This window comes from Athene cunicularia, assembly GCF_003259725.1.
Source record: "Athene cunicularia isolate RWA chromosome 1 unlocalized genomic scaffold, athCun1 chr1_part2, whole genome shotgun sequence".
In the NCBI taxonomy this organism is placed as follows: Eukaryota; Metazoa; Chordata; class Aves; order Strigiformes; family Strigidae; genus Athene; species Athene cunicularia.
Window position 1 is genome coordinate 60,694,030 of NW_020799092.1, and position 18,781 is coordinate 60,712,810.

At 39.3% G+C, this 18,781-nt stretch overlaps 1 protein-coding gene across 3 annotated transcripts in view; it reads left to right on the plus strand.

Moving 5' to 3' along the window:
- PLXNB2 (plexin B2) overlaps window positions 1–18,781 on the plus strand; it is a 252,716-nt gene that overhangs the window by 56,816 nt on the left and 177,119 nt on the right. For all 3 annotated transcript variants that reach the window (XM_026867768.1, XM_026867770.1, XM_026867771.1), the window contains one exon: window positions 16,722–16,905. The gene's annotated coding sequence lies outside the window, so the exon portion shown is untranslated. The remainder of the gene's footprint in view (window positions 1–16,721; window positions 16,906–18,781) is intronic.

Here is an 18,781-nt window from a genome sequence, read left to right on the forward strand (position 1 = left end):
AGAATTGAAAACAAACAAACGAGACAAAGATTAAAACAGTTGTATTAAAGATAGTAAAGTATCTAAACAGGTCAACTAACTATGAAGACAAGCACAGGAACCCAGAGTTGTATGAATGATCCTACTATACACGATGCACCTGCCAGATGAAGATTTAGGGATTTAGTGGATCAGTGGTTGCATTAGGACTGTTTTGTTTGTTAGCTCTTGCTGGATCTAGTTGTATGGTGTCCTATTGAGACCTTTCTGTCTTTGACTAATGACACAGAATGTAGCTGCATGGAGAGCCACTTTATGCACATCTGACTTCTGACGAGCTGTTGAGTACCTTGTCATTTTTAATATTGTGAGATATGATGAAAATAATTTTCTATTCACTTTATCTAGACTACTTCTTTTTGTTTGTTTGGCCATGACCATACCCTTCTGCATCTCTCTTGCAGGTTTAACTGCTAGGCTATTTAGTCTAAAAGTTTGTTGATACAGCTGCCCTTGTTGCCCATGTACATTTTTTTAATTCTGTAACCTTTTTCAGGACATGTAGTATATTTTGGGTAGTTAAATCTAATTTAATATTTTGAGAAGGAGCAAGGTAATTGCATAGTATCTAGTTAGTTTCCCTTTCATTAGTAGATTCTGAGGAACCCCCTTTGTCTTCTGCAAATTTGCACGGCCTAGCTGTTTTTCTGTAAATCCATGTCAGGAAGTGCTCTCTTTCAGTGTATCCTAATCCTGTTTCTGACTGATTTCCAAGCCAGATGGCAAGAAATAGTCTTCCCAAAGCACCATGACAGGATGATGCTAGAAGGTGATGCCTGATTATTGTTCCCACCCAGTTAACATGGGGTAACTGCACAGAGGAATAGATTTTTTCCTTCCTCCTCTCTCTTTGGTTTAGGGAGTTGGGGAACAGTTACCTCTGCTTGAAAGAAGTTTGGTGCAATTGTACGAGTGAGTAAGACAACCCACTTGCTTAGAGTAAAGCCTTGACCCTGTTTATCGGTGGGAAGCTGTATCCATACCTCTATTCTGTATCTGATTGCACAAAAGCAAGCTCTTGGGTATCCGTGCTCTTTCCTCCAAAGCCTAATATGAGGTGTCTGCTATTTATTGAAAAATATGGTGTGCCACAGAGTAAAATAGAGTGCATTTTAAAGTTTTGAAAACATGTATATGTCCTTTTACTGGACGTTGCAAGAGGGCTGCTGTTTAAGTGCTGTTACAGTAGAGGCAGGCATATGTTTTGCTAGTTTGGATGCTGCATTTCAGATCCTGGAAATAGGTTTGTCTCATATCTGAAAAGTTTGGCTGCTACTGGCTCATTGAAGGAGTTTGTAACTTTTTATGGATTCAAGACGCTCCTTAGGATATTGTGAAACAGTAAGAATAATTTTAAAATAATGCTTGGAATTAAGGCTGCATCATCCTTCTATTTGGTTAATGGATTTTCCAAATTAGGATGGTATCTACAGATATTCTTATGGTAATTTTGATGTATTTCTAACTTGAAAAAAAGGGATTTGAATTTAAAACTGTGGTTCAGATCTGAATTTGGATTTATCTTGGCTGTCAAAAAGACAGAGTGCTCTGTGTTTGTGTTTTAATATTGCCAGTGACAACAAGCTGATGAAAATCTGGATACACTTTTGGAACTTCCGTTAGGAATACTTAAGTTAATTATTATTGTCATTAAAGCTATCAGTGGTTGAACCCTTCTTGTTGCTTTGTAGTTCTTCCACAATTATCAGTGGTAGCTCTACTGAAATTTCACATTTGCTTGGGAACAAACCAGAATGAGAAAAATCCTATTGTCAGGCAACTCAGGACAATGAAAATCTCAGTCTGAGAAGTGATATTTAATTACTTACTGCCTAGACAAGCTTGTAAAACAAATTTAATTACGTGCAACAGACAAGCTGCTGACCTCCACTTAAAATCCTGTGTACATAGGGTGACCTGTGGGCCTGACCTGAGATTGAAAGGGAGGGGGAAAAAAAAAAGGCCCAAGTTTCCTCTTGCATGCCACCAAAGAGCAGCTGCGCTCTGCACCCTCCCTGGGGAAGCAAATGTATTTGCCGCACGCCCCACAGTCATGACAGAGAAACCAAAAGAGAAACTTAACCAAGGTAGAGATTGAGATAAGTCAAAGTGCTTCTGGCCACAGGAATACTGGGTTCAGTGCACTTGTTGAATAGATACGCTATGCTCTATCTGCCAGTTCCTATGTTCAGATAAACCCCAAAATATTACTTACTAGTGGCCTTGTTTTCATCCTGTTGTATCAAAAGAAGCCTTCTGTTGAATTATGGTGATGAAGATGGATAGTTTAACTGCTGATGGGCTCTTATGACAAGGAGCTAAATTTAGGTCTTCAGGTGTCATTGCAGGAGGGAGTGGGTTGTGCATTTGTTTACCACAGTGCTACAGGATTGCATTACGATCCATAAATAAACGTTTGCCCAGGAAGAGCATCTCTAAGGCACTAGCACAGCACGCTCACTCAGAGCTTGCTGTGGAATTGGGCTGTAAATGAGGGGAAGGTGGTTTGGGAAGTGCAAAGTAGACATGCAATATTTTTTTAGGGCGTTAAGAAATGAAATACATCCTGAGAAGGTCTTTGTGTACAGAAGTAGAATGAAAACCTTGCAGTGAATACCAAAGGGTAGAAAAGTCCCCCAAATTGTGGTCTGGGAATGGGGAGAAGGGATTATGTTATTGCAGATGCAGGGCTAGTAGTCGAGGTTGCAAACATGCTTCAGTGCTTGTTGCCTCTGGTTTTCACTGAAGTTCTGGTTCCAGTCTCCTACGTATGTCTCTGACTCCCAGACTCAGGTGGGTGCAGCTGGGCAAGCTGCAGCGTTTACCCCTCTCCGGCAGCAGCTTTGTCCCTGTGTTGGAAATGGCAGCCCACCAGCCAGGGCTGCTGAGAGGCCATCTCTGCTCCCCAGCTGCTTTGCTTTACAGCCTGGTGTGAAACAACAGAAACAGCCATCTAATGTGTTCTGTGTTACAGTGTGGCATTTTATCATAAATGCTGGCCAACCTCAGTTTATATTGAATTAATATAGAGACCAAATGTTTATATTTTTGGCATGAAATTAGCCAGCAGTATATGCCTTGCCTGAAAGATGAGCAGCTACCTGCAAGTGTCTTAGATGTTTGCCTGTCCTTGTAACTGACTGAATTTCAGGAATATGTATACAGTGAGGAAGAGATACAACACTGTACAGAGTTACCATTGCTATTCCTAACTTATCTATAATGTGCATATACACACAGAGGAAATACACATATACAGAGATACATACGAACATAGGAAACTGCAGCTTTTTCTTATAATTCTATATTGTATAATATGTTTGTGCCCTTATATGTAAGTTCTCCCCATAAAATACAAGTTTGTTTTCCTCAATATTAAACTGTTTGATCAAAACTCCTTACACATCACCACGGAAGATTGAGATACATATTATGGAGAAACCAAATTGAACAATAAAATACTATTCCTCCCAGGAAAGTTGGGGAACTTTATAGATCATCTGCTGCAGAGATTTCTCATTTTTACAAGGAGGCAAGAATAACTGTGGTGTTACTTACTGAGGGAGAATAACAAATCTTTTTTTCACTTATGAAATGAACTTAGGTGAGCTTCCAGGGCAAAATAGTGGGCAGGAACATAGTGCTACCATTTTTGAGAACCATGTATGACAGTCCAATGTTATATCTGAAAATTGTTTTCTATATGTCCTGTCCTCTGTATAATTTTGGCATACCTTTTGTTTCTCTCTCTTTGTAGTGGTTCTACTTTAAATGAGCTCTGCAAAAAAATTTGCTGTCAAGTCTAGGAAAAATAATGCAACACCTTCATTTTCCGTATTATAACATGTACTGTGAAACGTTTGCAGAGGGATCCCAATTCGTTCATGGAGTCAGCTGGAGTAATTAGGGCATGATGCAATTGTTTCTTTATGGGCCTGAAGGTAGCTGAAGAACCACAAAGGCTCATTTCTTGTTAAAGGCTGCTTTAACCCTTGGCCAGGTAGGTGGGTGTCATGGGCTTGCTTTGTTCAAATGCTTTGAGCTCTGTGAGGAATGGAATCACGAGGCCTCAAGCCACTGCTCACAGGACTGCAACTCAACATGTCCCTCTCTGAACCTTTAGGAAGACCAAACACTGTTCAAGGAATGTGGTTTTGGGTTGTTTTGTTTTGTTTTTTTTTTTTGCTACAGAAGGATATAAATACCATTCACAGTATTCTACTTGATGAATCAGAATCTGAAACTATTTATTTTGGCCAGCCTAATATGCTGTCATCCTTCTTCTTGCTTCTGGAAAATTTTGGCCTTTCCGTGAGTTCAATTCCATGAGGAACAGCATTTCTGACTCCTGAGAAGAGCAGTAAAAATCTGCAAAGCTATCTTCACTCAGATTTTAGAAAGAAGTCAGTTATAAAGTTGGTGATTTGTGCTGCATGCTTTTTACCATAACAATAATTTTGCATTATTAAAGAATTTAATAAACTCCGTGTTTACAGACACACTTTAAATTTTGATGTTATGCTTCCAAACATTTGCCAGCCCTCACTAAGGTAGAATGAATTGTTGCTGGTCTTTTTGCTCTGACTTATGGAAAAGTATTTTTGGAAATTGAAAGGTGCTTTGGGGTTTTTTGGTTTGTTTTTACTTCAGAAGATTTCAGACAGGTTAATGGGGAGTTTTTTTGCAGATTTTCCTTGTAGAAAATATCCATGCACATTTAAATAACTTTTCTCAGAAGCCTGCAATGATTGTTTTAGGTTTTTCTTTCTTTTCTGAATATATTTATCAGCTAAAGACCACATTTACTCTCTTTGAAGCTCCTTTCATGCCTTTGACTGTTAAGGCATAGAAAGAATGTGTTATAGTGATCCAAATCCAGATTCAGTCCTATTAACCATTCAGTCATATTTAACCTATTTTGTCAACATTTCTGTTGTCTTCTTGTATAGGTATTTATGCTGAATCTTACGTTTATGGAGTGGGAAGGCATCATCTCTCCTACCTTGCAAATGAAGTTGCATATTTTTGATTATTCCTTAAAAAGGCAGAGAGGACTTTTTAACATGCCTTCCCAAAGGTGTGATTAGCCACTTCTTTAAAAATCATTGTGTGACAGCAAGATGCAGGCATTTTTGTGCTCTCTCAGCACACATTACTAGCTCAAATAAAAACCTGACCCAAGTAGGTATGTGCCAGTACTGTTGCCAAAGATTGGAGTCTAAATAGTGAGAACAGATTGAGGGCTTTCACTATCTGTTTTCTTTCTTTGTTCTTCTAATAAAAATATGTTTACTCTGATGTTCTTCATTAAGTCTAGATTAGCCAAAAGGTTCTTTAGCTACATCATTACTAGCAAGCAATGAGTGCTGTATAGATTTATAATTGAATAAACACATGTAAATTAAAACAGCTGAAAGTCTAAACGAACTTCACTTATAGGATATTCTGGCATGAAATATGTTTGGAGTAGCGTTTCGTCCTTTTTTATGTCATGCTCAAGGCAGATTGTCCAGCAGCAAGCCTGTATTTGTTATTGATTTTGTTTAATTTTCAACTTTGGACCCAAGCTGTTTAAACAGATTACTCCCTGCTTTTATCTGAGTCAACTTCCTCATGCTTTCATCAAAGCGAAAGAGATTATTTGACTTTCTGTCTCCTAACACAGCATTACAAGAGGGTCATATGTTAAGTGACAGTGATGGATTCTGTATCAGGGAATGACCACTCTGTCTGCATATAAGTCCCCTGTAATAGTTCCCTAGCAAAGACAAAAGCATCTCGTTCTTATTTATTTGGAGGTATTCATTACAATAGTATTTATTCTCTAACTGAAGCTAATATATTTCAGAACTAGATTAGGTGAGGGTATGTTTGAACTGGAGTAATAACGTGCAGGCATCATACGTTTGTGTCATGGCACTAATTCTGTACGTTAGGCAACAGTTTCTTTCTCTTTTCTGGTCACACAATATTTGTGAACTGAGTAATACCTAGCAAGAGGAGGACACTTGCAGTGTAGCTATGAGAATTTTATAGTAACTAGCACTGCCACAGGCTCTGGGCACACACAAGGTTTTCTGGTGGGAACAAAATCTTTTATCTTTGGGGTCTTATAAGGAAGTTAAGATGGAGGTAGTGAGTTAACTAATTTCTCAGTTGGGTAATTCTACAGAAAATACTTTGAAGACTCTGCTGGGAACATATAGAAATCCATCTGCATTTATGTTTCAGTTTTCTCTGCAGGAACAGTTGGGTTATAGATGTAGAATATGGGCAGCATAGATGTAGAATCAAGGTAACAGGTGAAATCAATATGGACAGCATCAGATGCTTTGGAGATACACAGCATCGTCAGTGACTGTGGTGTTGGCATATTGCGTGTGCATCTCTTTCTCTGAGCTCTCTTGGGCTTTGTGCTCCAGGCTAAGTAGGTAAAGTGATAAAATACCTTCTGTAGGTTCTGAAGACAGTTTATCCTAGAGAGGAACCACAGATATTTTCATTTAAGTTGTGGAAAGAGGACTTCAAACTGTAGCAAATGACAGCTCCCAGACACAGTCTCAATTCACAGCTGAGCAGGCAGGGAAACCCAGGGTTTTCATGCAGGAGGCACATGACTCCTTGTGAGCAATGCAGATGTATTAACTTCTTGTTACGGCCAGGCTTTTCTTCTCATTGTTGTCCTTCTGAACAAACGGTACTTTATACAGAGATCTGAGTGCTGTTAGCCTGGAGAGAGCTGCGGTGCAGGTGATCTCGGGCTGGTTGCACTAAACCCCAGAAGCCCCCCACAAAGTCGTCCTCTGAATGTGGGTCAGGGATTCCTCCCCAGGCAGGGTGTCCTGGATGGGGCTCAAGTGAAGGAGGGAGGTGCGCAGAAACAGGAGCTGCAATAAACTCAGGAATGGCACAGGAATAAAAGCATTCTCGTCTGTTTTAAATTTTTCATGTTAGCTGCTTAAAAAGAGCTGCTTTAAATGATCAAGGCAGTTGCAACTATTGAAGGAGTGTTGCTGGTGTGGCTTGAAATTGAGTACTAATTGGTTGTATTTCTGTAGGAAAAACAGCACAAAGCTGAAATTGCTATACTACTGAAAGATGATGTGCCTCGGCATTTGCTTAGCTGTGTATAGTCTAACATCTGGACATACTGCAGTCTTATTTGCAACCTACAGTAACTACATACACTTCTTTAGTATTAAAAAAAATCTTTTGCTTCATTTGTGTACTTATTGGTGCCTATACATATGCAATCATATTATCTTTCATCATTATATATTTCACAGGCAAAATATGGATTAAAATAGTGTTAATCCTAAAATTAGAAGAGCAGTCCTGATGCAGATGCTGAATTGTTGTTTCTCTGTTAGTGGTCATTGAGTTAGGAAGTGGCTAAGCTTTTGGCTGACCAAATTAGATCTGTTAAGTTAATCACAAGTTACTTGTGTTTATTCTCCATAGCATTTCTGTTTACTGAGAGTTTTGTGTATATGTTGAGAATGAGAAAAAAATGGACCTTCAGGCTTTTCATGTTAGTATTGAGGACTGATATATTTTTGAGGTTTTTGCTTATACCATGTAGTGGTGTATAAAATAGGATCACAAATGGTGATTATAATGATATGAACAGGCTCGCTCTATAATAGAGAACAACCTACCTACCTTCCTTTTTTTGTAAAAATACACCCCTAAGTCAAAGCGTTTCTCTAGCATAAATGCCTAGAATCTTACTAAAATCTGATCTCATTAAGTACACCATCAATATTAAAATAGAGTATCCTAAATCTTAGTCATTTAGAAATGATCAGTGCCTGAAAAGATGAAATGAGAAATTCACCAATTAGTATAAATGTCTTAGTGGAGCAGAAAGTGACTTCAAAGAACTTGATGCTATACTTGGGGGTTTTGATATATATTTTTTTCTTTTTTTCTGAAGTACTTCCAATTTGGAGACAACTTTTAAAACCTTTTTAGCATAATATTGGAATATTTGAAGCTCCTTTATCATGTGTGTGCAAGCCAAATGTAAGGGAAACATTTGAAAATATTTTAAAACTGTTTAGTTTTTAAAGATGAAAGGATTGAAAATGAAATGCTAAGTCTTAGTCTGCTTGTGCTCTTCTGCTGCACCACTGTTTTCTTTTATGTGTGCTGTGGGCTGGTGTTCAATGTAGCATTTCATCACGTTACCCAACACTTTTGGTATGACAAGTCTTAATGTAAAAGAATCGTGTTTTGTATCTGCTTCTGATCATCTCTGCTAACCTCTGCAACACGTTTGGGCCCATCTTGCAATCAGATGGCATCAAACAGTGCTACAGAGTCCAGTAAACCTCGAATTCCCAACCTCCATCAAACTGGCAAGAAAGTGAAGCCTCAAGTTCTGCACAGAAGGCTCCCTTCCATCGCGTGAGGAGCATCCCTGTCTCAGGCTGCTTTAGTCCCATGGCAGATTATACCTAGGAGCAGCTGGCATTTCCAGCTTTGAGTCCTCCTTATTTGTGTTGCACAACATCTGGCAACCAAAAAAGTTTTAATAAGAAGTAGCATTAGAATAGAGTGTCACATGCTGCATAAGGGACAGCTTGGAAAGAAAGCAAGTATTGTATTCTCTCGTGTGCCACATCCCCATGCCACGGCCTGGTTTTCTTAGTAACAGATGCAGCCTGTTTTTAAATATGGGTTATTTTGGTGATTTTTTTTTTTTTTTAAGACAATGTTTCCTAGTTTCCACAGAAAATTAAGCAACATTGAGGCTTGTTTTGGCCATTCTGCAAGGGACGCTGAGTGATTCCGACTTAAACCTTTTGACTATCCTACTGGTGATGTCAGTAGGATTCCTTATCACTGCTAAATGTCCTTTGTGGTTTTTGCTGGAATGGGAAGCAAGGAAGGAGTAGTAACATCAAAGCAAACAGTATATTTTTGTAGCACCACATGTATAAATATTGGTGCAGTGGTGCTAGTTTCCATATTAAATGCCAGCAAAAGTTTTTAAAAATCCACCTCAGAGCTGTAGGTCCAAAAATGCATGGTAAGCCAAAAAGTTGAATAAACCATTTAAATGGTGAGGGTTTAAGTGGGAAGGGGGCAGGGGGAAGGCATAATTACAGTCTCATGCTCTGCTGTGGGAGCAGGAGGAAGCCCAGATGTATTTAAAAAAAAAAAAAAAGAGGAAAAAGGCTCTTTTCCATCTCATCCTGTAACAAATTCCTCTCTCCTTAGCTTTTTTTAATCCTCCAGCATTTTTAGAAATTATTGTTTTATGAAAAATGTAAATGTGATTATATATAATGGGTATTTATTATAAATATAATTATACAGTTTTCAAAGAGATGATAAAAGCCATTGCTGAAATAAGAAAACACTTTCCTATCACCTCTAATAATATTTTCCGCATCCCTCCATTTCAAAACAGAAGTGAATTGGATCAGCATGAGGAAGCTGTTCATACTGGTTCCCAGCTGTGGATGTGTCAATGGAGATAAATTTCATGTCCTCAAATATTACTCCTTCCCAAGTACCGATTTGCACACACCTTAAATTCCAGTTTGCCAAGAACCATTTTCCAAGGTGTTCATCTGCTCTCTCAGTGAGGATTTGAGGTTTCACAAAGTGTTTGTACAAGGTGGTTCAAGGCCCATGTGACTAAATAAAAATAGCCCCAGCTGTTATAAATGGCAGCTTTTCTTTGCCTTCTTTTTGGAGGAGCAGAGGTCAGGGATATACATTTTTATTCTTCTTCGGTGCAGGTTTTCAGCGCCCTTCCAGTCTCTTTCTGTCCACCGGCCAGCTGGGCATTAGCAGCTAATGGCTGGGGAGCAGAATTTGCCTTTCTGATTACACTGGCTGGTGCACCTTGAGGGAACTTCTTGGAGCTGGAAAGGAGCATCTGAAAGCCCAGCTGTTGTCCTTGGATCACTTTTTTTTTTTATAATATATGCAAAATCTTAGTAGGCTTTCATTCAGTTTGTAGTCTTGGGGAGTATTAAAAGTCGTTTCTATCAGATTTATTTATCCCTCAGCCCAGAAAACTGGGAAGAGTTATCCTGCCTCTTCTCTCAAACCAACATGTTCAAGGTTTTATGTGGATTTTTAATGAAGCATTTTTGCATAGATGTGTTTCTAGAAAGGAGGGAAAAAAAAAATTGTGTGGTTGTTTTTTAATTTATGTCATCCTAAAAGCTCTTTTTGCAGACAAACTGCTTTTGCTTATTTGCTTTTGTAAAAGATGTATGCTGCATAGACCTTCTTGGTGACTTCTACTGGGTACCCTCTGTGCTTTTGCATCACATGCTGTACCTTGCAGAAGTTACTTCTGGGTTATTGTAACACCCGTTTTCTGATAAATAACAGACTATGAAAAAAGTTTAAGTAAAACACTTTTGGGAATAGTAAATGACAAACCTCTCCAAACATGGTTTATGAGAGCCTTGTAGCCCAATCTTCTAAAAGAAGCACCTGCAATCTGGCTTTATAGCTGATACACAACTAGCTGGCAGACAAAAACCTTGCTAGGATTTCAATTTACAACCTATGATACATAGAGTTCTTCCTTCCTTGTAATGCTTTAAACTGAAATTGAATTTTAAATTAACTTGACACTGTGCTGTTTTCAAGTCAGATAAATAACTGTGTTCCTTTTCCCTCCGTTCATAATATATTTGATATCTTACTATGAAAGTATTTCCTGAATTGATATTAATATTATACATTTGCCAGTCCTTAATTTCCTTAGGAAAAAAAAAAAAAAAAAAAAGTGAAACATAACTCTGTAGCTGTAAGAAGTATTGTTTGCACTTTACCAATGATATGGTTTTGTTGTTTAGGAATTTTCCAGTTCTTTTTCTGTTTCTCACTGTAAAAACTTGTGGTTTATTTCTGTGTTTTTTCACATAATTTGATCAAACAGTGACCTTCAGAGTTACGTTCTTTGAGCTACCATGCATGTAGATAGCTTCCATTTGCTTTAATTCATCAGAGGGCCACATTCTTCACTTCAGTACCCATTTACACCTTCACAGTGTTAATGAATCAATGTCTCAAGTCCCCCAGCTATCATAGTTTGGGGTTTTGATGTGCTTTTTGTTATATTTTGAGTGTGCATTTTTTTAAGCTGTTAGACACACGCTGTACAGGTATAAAAGCTTGTATAACTCAGCATGTAGTTATGAATGTGGTTAGTGGTGTCTTAACCTGACAGCTGCTAGCATAAATCTTTTTTACACTTGATAGATAGCACCACTGGGAAGCATATTGTAAAAGGGCCACCATAAAAAAAAAAAAAAAGAAAAAAAAAAAAAGAAAAAAAAAAAAGAAAAAAGGTGTGTGTGTGTGTGTGTGTGTGTGTGTTCCTAAGTATTTTTAAAGAAAAGTAAATAAATAACCATGTTTCTAAATGTGCATGTATAGTGGAAAGGAAAACTTTTGCAGCAGAATTGTTTTGTGTTTTTTTTCCTAATTCTCACACTCATAAGTGAAAAAAAACTTTCTCATAAAACTGTATCTGGAAGAGCTTATACTGAAGGACATACAGTGACATAATTTACAATGTTGGCATGCTGGGCAAAATGTATTTCTTCTGTTCCTGGTAAAAAATGTGGCTAACGCCATGGGTCCTTATGTGCAACTTGAAATAAAGTATTGGAATAAGGAAGGTGTTCTCCAAACAGCTCCCATTTTGTACTGTCCGGCTTCCTACCGGGCATTAGCATTCCAGAAAGAGTTTCACCAGCCCCAGAGGCTTTAACAGTGGTCAGGACAGGCAGAAGGAAAAATTACCAAACACTTCCCCTCATAGGCTTAGGGCTGGAATTGTAATCAGGGGCTTTTGGGAGCACCACTGCTTTCCTTGCCCACTCTTTCCTTATAATCTTTCTAGCCAATATCAGTATGACCCAAGAGCCTCTGCTGTTTTGTTTTTTTTACCAAGCACAGTGAAGAAATATTTGGAATATTTCATTTCTGTGAGTGTATTAATGAAGGAGAAAAAAACCCATCCTTAAACAGGACAAGAAGTTATGCAGACCTGCCCAACAGCCAGAAATTCTCTTAGACAAAAGAATGCCTCATGAAATTGAAAAGTTCTCTCTTGGTCAAATAAGAGCAAAATACCAGAGCCTTAGTTCAGTTGCTTTTCACTGTCTTACAGTCTTGTCATCTCTTCTCTCCTCTCCCTTTACCCCACCACTCCCCCAAGGTATTCAAATGGAAAAGCTTTCTTTCAAAGGTGTTTACACATAGAAGGCATTTGGCAGCAGATGAGATTTCTTCTGATCAAAAGCATCTCGGTGCACTCTGATCTTTCCCCAGAACTTAGATAAACTCTTGCTCAGTCCGCTTTGCAGTTACGGATCCTTTTGGTGGACGTTGTCATTGCATATTCTAAGGGCGTGTGCCTGTGTGTATCTAGGCATATTTGTTTGAGTCTCTCCCAGGATATATGCCGAAGAGATTAGACGTCATCTTTCATCCCAGGGAGAAGAGAGCCTAAATGGGTTTATCATGGGGTTTTCATTCACTCTGTCATTTCTCCCTTCTTTATAGTTCATTGCTAGACTTCTAATTTTTCCCGACAGCAGCACACACCCCTGCAGCTGGCCCTGCATAATGATTTCCTCCTCCTAGACTAACACAAGAGTGGATGCATAAATCTCCTGCCATCAGGGTGCCTCCTTTAGCAGACACTGCCCCCTCTCCCCCCTGGAAAAAGATCTGTCCCCTCTGCAGCACTCTCATTTACCACCTACTAGTTTTGCCTGCTGAGCCAAGATGCTGCCCATGACCATTATCCTGCCTATGCTAAACATCAGGAAATGGTTCTTTTCTGACAAAAATGCAACCATTTTTTTCTTCTTCCCCTAATGACAATTATTAGTGGAAATTGGAGTGCCTTTGGCGATTGTATTTGACACAAACATTACACCATACAGCAATCAGCTCCTGTGAAAAGCAAGAGCTGGTTGATGGTTTGAATTAGGAGCTGGAAGATGAGGAGGACTGTCAAGAACAAGAATTTTGAACGAAATACAGGTCTTTAGGAGGTTTTAAGTTAGAGATCCCCATGTTCAATGAGGCCCTGTATTAATTCAAAATGATCACTTCAAACCATCGTGTAAGGGCAGTGCTGTCAAATCCAGGGTTTCTCATCTGCTGAACTCATCCAGCACATTGGCAGTTTATCATTCAGACGGGACTTGTGGACTGTTTACAAAGTATCGTTTGAAAATCTCTTCCTTAGCCCTCCATCCTCACTTACAGCAGTGGAATGTAACAGCTGGCTAAAAATCAATACAAGAATAGTTTAAAAGGCAGCAGTCTCTGTTCCTGTCCTGAAGATGAAAGCAGGAACAGGATGAATGTGTGGTGTATGGGAAAAGCTTCGTCATCCTTTACCAGCAGTGAAGGGATAGGTAAAGGTCAGCCTCTCTTCCAAGAGTGTCTTCCACAAAATACTAGATTTCTTAAATGGGTATTTGTGGTTAGCAATGTGCTGATAGTCTGATATTTGTAGTTGCTTTGAGAATTAAATGATGTTTTTCTTCAGCTACAAGTATTTGGCTGTTTGCTGCTGTCCTTATGATGATTCATATCGCAGTTATTTTAAAGAGGCAGATAAACTACAGTTGTTTATATACAAACAGAATATGGCATTGGCTGCCAGAAACCAATCTTGCTAATATTTGGCTTGCTAGGTTGCCTGCGTTTCATGTTTTGGCTATCAGAGAGAGTAAGCTTAAAGTTAATTGAAAAGAGTTTCTTTCTGAGTGCATTCAGAGCTAGTGGTATTTTCTTCTCTGTAAATGCTGGCAATTGATTACAAAATGTCAGAGGTGTTAGCAGTGTCAGCGACCTTCATCTAGCCAGCTGGAATAATAAGCAAGACTTGCTTTAGGACACGCTGCGGTCACCGACCAGTTTTGTTGCATCTGCAGCCAACTCTGTATCATTAACAAGGAAAAAAGAAGTGGATGGAGGAAAGTGGATTGTAAATGTAACAGTGCTCATTCCGCTAAATTTACTTGAAAAATGATCAGTTTTTGTGTTCAATGCCATTTTGTACTCTTCATGATCTTCTAATTAAGCCTGGAGGATTGTAGAACAAGGCTTTGATTTGAGCGGTACTGGTTGTCCTCCTTCCAGAGAAGCAGACAAAACTTCCTCTCTGCTGCTGGGGGCTAACTCGTGAACTGATTTTTCTTCCATGCCTTGGTTACTACACGTTATTAGGAAACCCACTGTCGTGACTTTATGTGCAGAACTGCGTCCCAGCAGCTGATCTGCCTGCCAGTTGTGCATCATTCCTAGGATGCTTAAATTTGACTTTGCATCTCAACTATTCCCACTTAATGCAGTGAGCTTTGAAGCGTACTATGGGGCTGTTGAAGACATGTCTAACAACAGTCTCTTTAGACTGTGTTTGAGGCTAAGGCTCAGCTTTAAAACTGGTGATGGTGTTTATGTCTTTGAAGTAATGTTATTAGAATAAAGCAGTACCTGCGATTCTTGAAAAATGAAGGGAGAAAGAATGTGTATCCCTGTGCATGGTAGAACTAAGTGAGCAGTTGAGGGGATTACCCCTTTCTTGCCTCAGTGTTCCCTTGTAGCAACAGCAATGATAGAGTCGGATGGCCAGTGTGCTGGCTGGGATTAGCAGAGAGGGTATCTGCGGTTCTTGGAGAAGGGGGAAAAGAGAGGAGGGCAGAGGTGATAGGAGTGTTAGACTTTGAAGAGCAACAGAAATAAGGCTCTGTTGGATTTGAGAACTTTCCAATCCCATATGGCATTCCTTTGCCTTAATGATAGGAAAATATTTATTATTGTAATATTTTATCTTTATGATGTTTTAGGACTGGAATTCTTGCACTTTATTCCCTGCATATCCCATCTATTAAATACCATCTCTATTCCTCTCTAATGAGAGCAGGTACACAGAGAAACGGAAAAAGATCTTTCTGCATTACACAAGTTTTTCTTGGGTTTATTATTAATCAAGAAATACACATATGCTTAAGGATTTGGGGAGAAAAAAAAATTATAAGAAAGTTTGTCTTTTGAGAGTCTCTTTGAAGAGTCAGCTTTTTACTGCTCAGTAAACCTGCCAGCCAGCTAAAAGGTTCTGCTCGTGGACATGATGGAGGCAGCTGGAGCTCAGGAGTGGGAGCTGACTGTGTGATGCTCTGCGAGAGATGTGTGTTTGTGCATGACCTTGTGCCTTGGCAGAGCGGGGAGGCGTTACCAAGAGGACTGTGCTGGCAGGGAGAGGCGTGGAGTGTGCAAGGGATCCTGCTGCTTTTGCTGCAGACGGATCTGACAGCTGCGTGTGACACGAGAGCTCAGGCTGAGTTTAAAACAGTGTCCTGACTTCAGAATTGCAGGTAGAAAATGTATTACTGTAAAGTTGGTGGCTCTTCTACAGTAAATACCAACACTTGTTTTTTTTTCCCCAAGCCCTTTCTTTGTGTTACCTAACAGGGGACTTAGGATACATTCTCCTAGCTTTCTTACTAGGCTAGTTTTACCTAATTGTGTTAAATCCTTTCAGTTTGTGACATGTGAAAAGATACTTATGCTAATTCAAGATTAAAAATGCCTTTTTATATATAAAATACTTATAGATTTGAACTATTGAAAGACTCCATATTGGAGGAGATGCATAGAGTAAAAATGGTGGTAAACATGAAAAAAGATTAACTTGCTTTTCTGAGAGGTACAAACAAGTCTTTCTTCCCTTTGGAAAACATCATGGGATAACTTGGGTTGGAAGTCATGTAGTCCAACACCCTGCTGAGATCAGGTTGCTCAGAACATATAAAGTATTCAGCAATCTATTCTACATAGCTCAGAACTGAAGTATAAGATGATGAGTTTCGTGGGATTTCTGAAAGGGAAAAAAATTATTTGGAATAAGTCTTCTTTGTCTTCATCTTGCAGAGGGGAGGGGAAGAGGGAGGCTGAGGAAAGGAGTTCTTTACTATGCATTTCCTTTTCTTTATTGATAGAAATAAAAATTTCATTAGGCTAAACCTTACTTTCCATACTCAATTATTTCCCAGAAAGTTGGTGTAAGTATAAATATAGGCTTTTTGAGAATATGCCCCTAGAAGTTAATTAGTGAAGTGAAACTGCAAGGTGACATTGCTTTTGAAAAGTGAGCCTTAATAAAGGACTTCATTTAGGCATCCATCCTTGAAAATGGATGGTGAACTATGTAAGGGTTGGGAGGCAAAGGGGAAACAAGGAGATGCAAGAGAATAATAGTAGATGAAAGTTAATGCTCCTGTTTGAAATTAGCACTGGTGGATTTGGTGACCCAACCACTGGCAGCTCAAAGTCAAATTCTTACCATAAAGTCTTCTTGCCACACATTAGGCTTGAGTAAGTTTTTTATGTGTCTACCATTATCTTCTAGAAAAGTGGCCCCTCCTAGGCAGAGTTACGAGTCTTTCTAAATAACTTTCCGGTGCTTTGTGTGTCCTCAGCACATTTTGAGAGGGCACCTGCAGTAAAGAAAAGCAGAGAATTGATGCTTATTGATAATGGTAGCTGTAATGAAGTTTCACCTTTTATAAGGCTGCATCTCCAGCAGTCAGACAATGTAAACATTCATCACTGGGTCTTGAATATGAAATGTTACATCACTCCTGTGCTGAGGGAGCTGAGAGCCTGTTCTGTTTTTCCAGGTGAGAAGAGTGAGGGGGACAGCCCAGGGCTCAGTTCTGGGGCTCACCTGGTACCCACTGGAGCACAGTTGAACAAGACTAAACCCTGACGCCGCCTGGTCTCCGCTTGAAGTCCCATCGGAAGTGAGTTTCTCCCAAGCCGTGGTGTGCATGCAGATTTCTCATGTGAATTTTTTGTTTTCAGGTAAGCTCACTTTTTCCTTTTTTTAATACCTTAGAGTTTTCTATATGAGAAATTATATTCTTTTTTTCTAGAAAAATTTGTTGCTATTCATCAAGACTTTCAGATGTTGCTGGAGCATATAATAAATGTTTATTGCTACTAATGGAGATAAAACTTCTAGGAGCCAGTCTCGCAAGAGGCATTAAAAATTAGCAAAGGAAAAAAAAAGAACATCTTGGCAGAGGTTCTGTATTCATAAACCTATTTATAGATGGTATGCTGGGTAGGAAAGCAGGTTTGTGCCTTTGCCAGCAAGATGCTCCAGCCTACTGCTGTGCTAGTGGTTGCCCTAATTTTGCACTTACATTCTGAATCTCCCAGGAGGATGCTGAGCAGATGTGTGATTGACTTGAATCTCAAAGGTGTGCAGGTTTGACTGAGTCTCTGAGAATGATAGGAGAGATTCGATCAACTTCTTTTCCAGGACCCATTCACGTTGATTAGCACATGTTGGCTTGACAGGTTTCTCAGAAACCAGCTTGTAAAACCTTCTTCCAACTAGGAATTTTCTTTATCCTCAAGTGGCCAAAGAGACCTGAAGTGCAGATTGACAGAAGTGTTGCACAAACATGGCTTTTGGTCTGTTCTTTAGCTGCAAAGTGGTTTAAAACTATTTTGGCAGCTCACTTGGTGCTGGCGACTCTCCTGGGAGTGCTGCTGTTGGGAGCACTGGTTCCAGCCTGGCGTGAGCCTGGAGAGGAAAGCAAAGCGTTTCAATGGGATTGCCTGTGCCACCTTCATCTCAGCTACCAGTAATAATTGTCTATGGACTGTATTTTTCAGAAGATAGCACTTAGCCTTTCCAGCAAGAGAAACAAGTGTCTCCTGTCTGACACCAAAGAGAAATGAAACAGTGACAGAGGAAAATAAAATTTACAAAGAGCCAAGAAAACAAGTGTATTCTAGTGTTTAGCGAGTATCGGGCTGCATGCCAGTTTGGGAAGGTTTTTGTTTAGGTTTGGGGTTTTTTTCTGAGATGCTTCTGTGCATTATTTTACTTCCCCTTAAAAACTAATGGGAAAGGGAGGGATCAAAATATAGTTTTACATGTATGTGAGCTGCAGAATGAATAGAAGTGAACACAGCTGTTCTAAAGCAAAAAAGTACAATCTGCCTTCGCACATTCATTTATGAACCTAAAATCATGATTTTTTGCAATGTAGGAAAAAGCGTGAAAATAGTCGCTATTTAAGCTTATTAGAAATATACATCAGAGAAGATGAGAATCACTGAGGAGCAAAGGTGGGTCCTGTGGGGGATGTGAATGTAAGGGTGGACTCACTGAAAGCAAGTAATAGCAGAGTAATTTTGCTGTGGAATTTTAAACCAATTATGTGAATAGTAGTTCTCAAAGTAGCCAGAAGTGCTTTTTTGTGGGTATAGCTAACACGGTTTCAGAAAGCCTCTGCCTCGCCAGGGTTAGTGCTCCCACAGCTGAGATGGCATGAGTGCTCGCATGTTTGGCTGTACATCCTTGCCTCACTGCAAGTTGGCCTTTCTCCATCTACCTCTCCCATGGTAAATCTTCCAAAAAATGCACAAATGTGTGTCTGTTAATACCCAGTGCCTCAGCTTGTTTCTACGTCTGACTGGAAAGTCTGATGTTCAAAAGGTACTTAGTCTTAGATTTTGGAAAGATTAGGCATTTTGATAAGTTGCATCAAACTACATCAAACTTTTATTGAAATTACTGCAAACTTCACATGGACTGATTAAAGGTAGTATTTCAAGAAGCCTTCACTGATCTAGTTGTTTCTTGAGCTCTGTTCCGTTGAAAGAAAGATTAGCGTTCTTGTGTTTTTTAATAAAACAAGCTGAGTACTAAAAATCCACTGTC